The following is a 9,202-nucleotide window of genomic DNA, read 5'->3' on the forward strand; positions in this document are numbered from 1 at the left end:
GGGCAGGGACTCTGTGTTGCCAATTCTTCAGCTGTTAAGAGTGACGAAGATGTCAGTGGCAGGGAATGCTGGCCACACAGCAGATCTCATGGGAGCAGGACTGAAGTGATTCAGGGCTCTCTGCAGTTCCAGGGACCAAATCATAGTCTGCCACCTCTCTGGAGTGCCACGCTGTCACAGCTCCACTGCCCTCTTCCTTCTCTCTGCCTGCCTTCTCGGTTTCTGCTGTTGTGGCCAAATGCTTAACCAGAGACTAAGCTGTCTTAGTCACTTGGAGCTAACAAGTGACACAGTGAGTGTGCATTCGTGTTACCAGCATTACCTCTGCTGGGTAAACTCTGTGCACAGCCTCTGTCACCTGGGGCCCAGGTGGGGGTCTAACGGGGGGCTAGCATCACGGAGTGTGACCTTTGCAGACACGCAGTGCTGTGCTCTGGAAGACTCCAGGATTGGCCTGATGTTCTGTGTCGGGCTAGTAACCTCCCAAAGGGCACGGGTTGGGCTAAGTTCTGTACTGGTGTCCTGGGGCTGATGTAACAAACCTCCACAGACTGGAGGGCTTAAAACAACAGAAATTTGTGGTCTCACAGTCCTGGAGCCTTGGAAGTCAAGGTGTGGGTAGGGTTGGCTCCTTCTGGAAGCTCTGAGGACAGTCTGTTCCATGCCACTCTCCTGGCCTCCGGTGGTTACTGGTGATCCTTGATTTCCTTGGACACGAATCTAGGGGACACTCTTCAACGCAGTACAGTCGTCTGGAGTCCAAAGGCCTCCAATTGATTCAGGAACCCGCAAAGGACCAGGCCTGGGGCAAATGCCCGAGTTGCTTTTCACAGAGACAGACCTACACAAAAGCACGTTGGTTGACCTTCTCATGAGTATTTATGACGTACAAGGTGTTATGAGTTGAACTGTGTCCCTCGAGAATTCATATGTTGAAGTCCTAAGCCCCAGCACCTCAAAATGTGACCTTATTTGGAGAGAGGGTCTTTACAGAGGTCATCAGGTTGCGGTGAGTTCGTTAGTGTGGGCCATGGGCCCATATGACAGGTGTCCTTATCAAAGGGGAAGTTTGGACAGAGACACACAATCACGGGGAGAAGGCCTCCTGAGGATGGAGCCAGAGATGGAGGTGATGCTTCTATAATACAAGCCAAAGAATGGCGAAGGTTGCAGCATGGCCCCTGAGGCAGGGGAGAGTCCTGAAACAGCTTCCTTCTCTCAGCCTCAGAGGGAACCGACCGGCAGACACAATGGTTGGGTGGACAAAGTGCTATTTCTCCACTTTTTATGGGAGATGTGTTTTCCCGATGTCTGGATCTTCCTTTACTCCTGCCTGGGTGCCTCTGGACATGACCAAGAGCATCCTGGCTGAGTCCCCCTTGCCTCCCCCGCTCACTTGCCCTGGCTGAGAACGTAGGCACAGCAGCCTGTGGCCTCTGCTGTTGGTCACGCCACCCAAGGCTCCTCAGGAGTAGAATGTGACCCCTCCAAAGAGCCTCTGAGCTTGGGAGGGTCAGGGGTGGGTGGGTGCTGGGGAAGGTCTATTCCAGAGCCTCTTCCTTAGGGAGGTCAGCCAGGGAATCTCAGTGAGAGCTGAGGAACCCCTGGAAAAGGAAAGGAAACCCAACAGCCTGGGGCTCAGACAACCCTTAGATACAAGGAGCTCACGTCTCAGACATGTATCTAAATCGAGCTGAATTCCTGCCCCTCCTCCACCTTCCTACACTGTCAGCTTTGCGTTTTCCCAAGGCTGCCTTGTGTGCATCACAGCCGGCTGGGCAGGAGGGTGAGTAATTTTACTGTCAGCGTGAAGTGTAGCTAAAATCAGCCGATGAACTAAAGAACTGAATCATTTCTTCGATTCTGCCCTCCGGGTCCTAGGTGCTTTCTGCGTGCGGGGAAGCAGCTGAGTCAAAGGCTGTATTATTGTCCAGCCCATAGGTACATATTCCCAGTTTACCCTCCAGAAAAACGTACGTTCTCAGTGGCAGTTTCTGGAAGTGTCTCGACTCTCCTTCAGTGAAAAAGTCTGTGTATGGAGCCAGTCCCCCAACAGATAAATAGGTGTTTAACCTACATAAGTCCCAGCACCCCATGGCCCAATCACAGCTTGGTTTCCCCCTTAAACAAATACAATCCAACAACTAAAGGCAATTTAAAAAGTGATTCCAGGGGGAATTCCAGTACTAGTAACTGTGCAGGAGCTCGTACTGGACTAATCTCCCCATAAAGAACAATAATAAACTCTGGATAAAACGTAAAACACTGTTTCAGGACACTGGAGAGTGATGTGAGAAGCAAAAGCTGGAGGGGATTTGACCCTTGAAAGAAGGGAAGTGATCTGGATGAGATCCATGTGAATGGGATGTTCCTCAGAGGGGGAGGGCCCTTCCTGGTCTGCTCAGGGAGGGGCAGCTAGAACTTACAGGTCTGAGAAGTCAGAGGATGGAGTTTGGCTGCCTGAGTGGCTGGAAAATGAGAGGTGAAATCTTGGTTTACTGAGAGTTTTTGTCATGAATGGGAGTTGGATTTTGTAAATGCTTTTTCTGCATCTACTGATATGATCATGTGATTTTTCTTTTTTAGCGTCTTGATGTGATGGATGGCATTAACTGATTCTTGAATGTTGAACCAACCTTGCACACCTGGGATAAATCCCACTTGGTCGTGGTGTATAATTCTTTTTATCATTATTGGATTTGATTTGAGAATATTTTGTTGAGGATTTTTATAGCTATGTTCAGAAGAGATATTGGTCTGTAGTTTTCTTGTAATATCTTTGGTTTTGGTATTAGGATAATGCTGGCCTCATAGGATGAATTAGGAAGTACTTCCTCTGATTCTATCCTCTGAAAGAGATTGTAGAGAACTGGTATAATTTCTTCCTTAAATGCTTGGTAGAATTTACAAGTGAATTACAGGCATCTGGGCCTGGAGCTTTCTGTTTTGCAAGATTATTAATTATTGATTCAACTTCTTTATAATAACCATAGGCCTATTTAGATTGTTTATTTCTTCTTGTGTGAGTTTTGGCACACTGGGTCTTTCAAGGAACTGGTCCATTTCATCTAGGGTACCAAATCTGTGGGCATAGAGTTGTTCATAGCACTCTTTTATTATCGTTAAATATCCATGGGATCTGAGTGATGTCCCCTCTTTCATTTCCAATATTAGTGACTTATTTGTTCTTTTCATTTTTCTCAGCCTGGCTAGAGGCTTTTGGTTTCTTTGACTTTTTTCTATTGATTTCTTATTTTCAATTTCGTTGATTTCTGCTCTCATTCTTATTATTTCTTCTGCTAACTTTGTATTCAATTTGCTCTTCTTTTTCTAGTTTCTAAGGTGGAAACTTAGATTATTGATTTTCAATCTTCTTTTCTAATATATGCATTCAATGCTATAAATTTCCCTCTAAGCACTGCTTTTGCTGCACCCCACAATTTTGATAAGATGTGTTTTCATTTTCATCTTGTTAAATATCTTTTGAAATCTCTCTTGTGATTTCTTCTTTGACTCATGTGTTATTTAGCAATGTGTTGTTTAATCTCTATGAATTTGGAGATTTTCCAGTTATTGATTTCTATTTCAATTCCACTGTGGTCTGAGAGCAGATATTGTATGAATTCTATTATTTTAAATTTGTTAAGGTGTGTTTCATGACCCAGAATGTGGTCTATCTCAGTGAACGTTCCATGTGAGCTTGAGAAACATGTGTATTCTGCTGTTGTTGGATGCAGAGGTGAAATCTTAAAAAGAAGAGAGGTCCAAAATATTGCATATTAATGCTCCTCAAATCCTTAACTGACCCCTCAAGAGCTCATACACAGGTGAGGCTTCAAGAAACCCAGAGGAAAGCAATGCCTGTAAGGTTTAAAGAGCTGAGCAGAGATTTCAGCTGCTGCCCCCTTGCTGCAGGTGAGAGTGAGTTTGGAGTTTAAGTTCTGCAGAGTAGAGGGGCCTGGTGGACCCCTCAGACTTTCCACCGAAACCCCAGAAGGACCTCAGCTTAGGAACAAAGACTATGTGCCAGGAATAAGATTCACCCTAGGATTAAAGGCAAACCAAGCTCCCCAACAAGGTGTAAAGCAAAGTTTCCACACGTTCAAGATGATCCACAGTAATTTAACTGGCTTCTAGAATCAGCTCAACACTTTTCAAAGGAAAAGAATCCAGAATCTCAGCAACATATCATTCACAATATCTGATACACTATAACATCATTCACGCTATCTGATACACTATAACATCATTCACAATATCTGATACACTATAACATCATTCACAATATCTTATACACTATAACATCATTCACAATATCTTATACACTATAACATCATTCACAATATCTTATACACTATAACATCATTCACAATATCTGATAAACTATAACAATTCCCAGACATATGGAGGATCAGGAAAATGTGACCCATGGTCAAGAAAAACACAAAACAACCAATCAGTAGGAAAAGACCCACAAACTAACCATATGTTGAAATTAGTAGATAAGGAGTCTAAAATACTACGGTGAACACGGTAAAGAATCTGTAGGGAAGGATGCATATAGCGAGCGAAGAAGTGGCGAATTTCAGGAGAGATTTAGAGATTCTAGAAAAGAACCAAATGGAAACCATAGAACTGAAAAATACAATCTAATGTACTTAAAAAACCAGTAAAGAAGATAGGATAGAATACTAAAAGTACTTGATTAAATCAAAAGGAGAAGGACAGAGGAAAAAGAACAGAGGGAACAAACAGATAACAAACAGCAAGATGGCAGACTTAAGCAGAACCCTATCAATAATTAGATTAAAGTTAGACGGACCAGACACTAAACTGGAAGCAGACAGGATCAAAAAGTTAATACTCATCTCTGTATACTGTTTCTGAGAGATGTACATTAAGCATGAAGACAGGCTGAAAATCAAAGTATGGAAAAGATATATTGGCTCACTTTGCCCTGCAGGGGGTGGGTCCCTACCTCTTTCCTTCCTCGTGAGTCCCATGCCTCACTCTCCACTTTCCCAAGTCAGCCCCGTAAGGCCTGGAGTCTGGCTGGCCTGGAAATATGCTTCATGGAAGGCAGGGTGACGGGAGGAAGCGGAGGAGGCAAAGACAGAATTCCCTTTAAGGGAGGGGTCCCCAGCCCCCGGGCCGCAGACCAGTACTGGTCCATGGCCTTGGGAACCAGGCCGCACAGCAGGAGGTGAGCGGTGGGCGGGCGAGCGAGTGAAGCTTCATCTGTATTTACAGCCGCTCCCCATTGCTCCGCACCGCTCCCCATTGCTCCCCTCCGCTCCCCATTGCTCCCCTCCGCTCCCCATTGCTCCCCACCGCTCCCCATTGCTCCGCACCGCTCTCCATTGCTCCGCACTGCTCCCCATGGCTCCCCACCGCTCCCCATTGCTCCCCACCGCTCCCCGTGGCTCCGCATCACTTGCATTACTGCCTGAACCATCCCCCCAACACCCCCCCACCATCCATGGAAAAATTGTCTTTCATGAAACCCTCCAGAAAAACGTACGTTTTTCCCTGGTGCCAAAAAGTCTGGGGACCGCTGCTCTAAGGTATACAGTGGGAAAGATGGGATGGGAAATGTGTTCACACTAATAAATGTTCCCCCCATTGGCAGCTGCACTCAAAACATTTATTTACAAGTGGTGTACTTGGAAGGTAAAACACAGTGTCCCCCTGAGACAAGAAATGAGGCCTAGGTTCTTAAGCCCCAGGCTATGATGTACAGGTAGATTGTTACATGTTGTATCAAGCATATTCAGGAAATGGTAACTCATTGAACTGAATGAGGTGGGGTTAGGGGCAGTGTCAGCTTCAGGATATCAGTGTCTGATCTGGGAGCAGACTGAGTTCTTCAAGTATCAAGTCTTTCTGCATCTCCAACCACTCTGCCCACTGGCCGCTGCCTCCTGGCCTGGGTGCACACACTGGTGGCGTGGTTTGCTTTCGGGGGGCAGACCCAGCCCCGAGGCCTGCAGGGAAGTGGGCTTAGGTCTACTAGGGAATTCTGCCATCTCAGAATCTAGAAGTCAGAGGCGTGGGTTTTGAGTAGTCATGCCCCGTGCTTCCATGGACTCCTCTCCCCTGAGGAAGGCATGGCTGGCAGAAGGCCAGCAGAGGGCCCTCTGGGGGGTGGCCCACAGGCTGGGGTTGCTGTGGGGATGAGGATGAAATCAGAGACTCTGAGTTAAGGACTTAGCACAGTGGTGGTGCATAGTCTGTGCTCTATAAAGAGTGCCTCCGTTGGTTTGCTATGTTTCTAGTCTTTATGGAATTGTACAAGGCCTCTCCACCCTCACCCCGGCTACCCACCCAGACTGCACTCGCTGGCAGTCTCCCCTAGCGCCCCCTAGCGCGCGGTTCCAGGGCTCGCGCTGTGCTCACACTACCTCTGGGGCTGGGAAAACCCTTCCTTCTCTGGGCCAGTGCATAAGTTTCTCATCCGTCTGTCCATCTTTGTGTCAGTATTTCCCCCTGGAAATACCCATCTCTCTTCCCTCCGGCCAAGCGAGGTGTCTCCTCTGCCTGCGCCCTCTGCCCCTTTTGGACCGTGTCTGAACCAGGGCGGCCCCCTTGCTCGGTGTGGTCTTGTCGCATCCCTGCAGCCCTGGGCACCCCGGGGCAGGGCTTTGCTTTCCTCCCCTCTGCTCTGCCCAGCTTGGCTGGCAGCCATGCACTGAACTGATTGTTGAGCTGAGGAATTTCACTTGGTGTTCAGAAACCCCTGCTGGAATTTTCCATTGAGATAAGTGAGGGTGCAGGTTTCGGGGCAAGGCTGGAGGTCATTCCTGCTTATCTCAAAGGCCTTAGGAGATAAGAACATTCTGGAAGATCTGCACCTCAGATGTCTATCACACTATGAGATTGGTCCTTAGCTACAGCCCAGCAAGGAGGCCTCAAGGAGGAAGGGGAGGCTACTCTTCCCCCAGATCCCTAGAGTGGGTCACTGGGCACATCTACTGGAAAGCTGTGTTGATCATCTGAGCCATGGGGGGTCCTTTTACAAGGAGGTCTGGGCGGGCAGTTGGCAGTGTTGGTTACAAGCCCTGATAACAGCTTCAAAAATATCAGAAATGTTTATGCCGCAGTGGGTCAGGCGGGTGAGAAGTTACAAAGGCTGATGTTTGAACTGTCTCAGGATTTCAAATCCTAGAATCTAGAATCCACCGTGGGTATCTGAGCAGGGACTGACTGGGACATGAGTCAGCAGGGCTGTTGCTGGGTTCTTCAGCCACTGGGTGCTCAGGCCACATAGTCCCCAGGGGCCCCTTCAGCTCCAAAATTCTGTAATTTTGCATTTCTTTTGAAGGGGGAATATGCCCATGAGTGTACCTGTCTGAATCTGTGGCCTGATTAATTGGTGCAGTGGAAATTCTTCCTGTTAATGTCAATACAGGAAAGTTGACAAATGCCAAGAGAGAAAGTTAAAAGTTAGTATGGCCATATAAAAATAATATTAATTATGGTCACGTAAGCAAATTTCTTATGTGCTGTCTTTGATTAGTTTCCACCATAAGCAGTGATAATTCTGGGGTGCAGGTCTCAGTGGGGTTAGAAGGTCTGTGTTCTAAGTCTCCATCCTCCCCACCAGGGACTTTGTTTGTCCCCGAGCCTGACTCACACAACCTCGCGGGAAAGCCTCCTCTGATTTAAGCATGAGTGCTCCCCGCTTTGCTCTCTGTGCCGTGAGACCAGATCACAGAGGCCAGAGGTGAAGGGAACCCCCTCACCTTAGAGGTGAGGAAACAGGTGTCGAGAGGGGAGTGATTGCCAAGGTCTCTGCAGGAGGAACCCTAAGGTTTCAGGGAAAAGACCCACCCAAATGACAGCTGTGCAGGGTGACCCTGAGACCACAGAAGCAATCAGCCCCCAGGCCCTCCTGAGTATCTGAGTCCTGGTCTCTCATGGTGCCCCTGGGCCTTTCGAGGTGAGAAAAGGTCGGCTGTTGGGGACTGGCCTGAGTTCAGGCCCCGGGGTGGGGGGTGGTTCTCACCACCTGCCGGTGGTGCGCTTTCCCTCTGCGTCCCTGGTGGGGGGAGCAGTGCCCCCCCTCTGTGTGCTCTGGCTCAGGTCCGAGGCAGACAGGATTCTAGATGGCTCTCGAGATGCCCACACTAGGTGTCCACACGCTGGCTAATCCCCTCTTTTGAGGGTGCCCAGGGCCTGGATACAATGATGCCAACTCTTGAGATTAGGTCATACTACATGCCAAAGGGGAAGAGGTTTTTGCAGATGTAACTAAGGTCCCTCATCAGCTGACTCTGAGTTAAGGAAAGGGAGATTGTGCCCGGTGGGCCTGACCTAATCAGGTGAGACTGTGATAGTGGGTCTGGAAGTCAGAGAGAGATCCTGATGGCCTCGAGGAAGCAAGCTGCTGTGTGTGAGAGGGCCTGGGGGCTTGGCGCTCTTTCGGGGCCTCTCAGAGCTGAGAGTGCCCTCTGACTGGCAGCCAGTAGCAAAACGGGACTTCAGTCCTACAACAGCAGAGGACTGGGTTCCACCAAGATTACATGAGCTTGCAGTGGACCTTGGGCTCCAGAAAGGATGCAGCCCTGCCGACACCTTGACCACAGCCTGTGAGACCCTGAGCACAGGACCCATCAGGCTGTGCCCAGATTCCTGACCCATGGGAACTGTGAAATAATACGTGTGTGTTGTAGGCGACCGTGTTGGTGGTGGCTTGTTACAGGCTGACAGCCAAGTACCCAGGCCCCGAGCCCCTGTCCACCCAGAGGCTGTCCGAGTGCTGGGCTGGCTCCGCTCCAGGCTGTGGTGGGAGCATCGTGAACTTGGGGCTCTTTCCTCTGCGCCCGGGAGTGACACGTCCTCCCCTGGGGCAGTCACTGAGGGTTCCGGGGCCACAGGTCACAGAATTCTTAACGCAGTTTTATTTCATAGCGATTAACCAGAACTCCTCTGCGAGGCCTCTTCCTCTGGAAAATTGAGGGAGGGCTTCTCAACCTGTGTCCAGTGCAGGGACCTTGGTCTCCCGCAGTCACAGAAAGGATGTGGGTGAGATGCCCGCTCTCTCAGATGCCTTCCTTCTACTCCCACTCCTCTGCGAGACGGACGCTGGGGACCTTGGTGGGCAGGGTGACCGGAGACCTCAGGGCAGCGTCGGGAGGGGAAGGGACAGAGAAGACTGGCACGAGTGGCTCTTCTAGGGGTTTCCAGCCGGCCCCTGGCGTAT

This window comes from Grampus griseus (genome assembly GCF_964374135.1).
Source record: "Grampus griseus genome assembly, chromosome: 7".
Taxonomy (NCBI): Eukaryota; Metazoa; Chordata; class Mammalia; order Artiodactyla; family Delphinidae; genus Grampus; species Grampus griseus.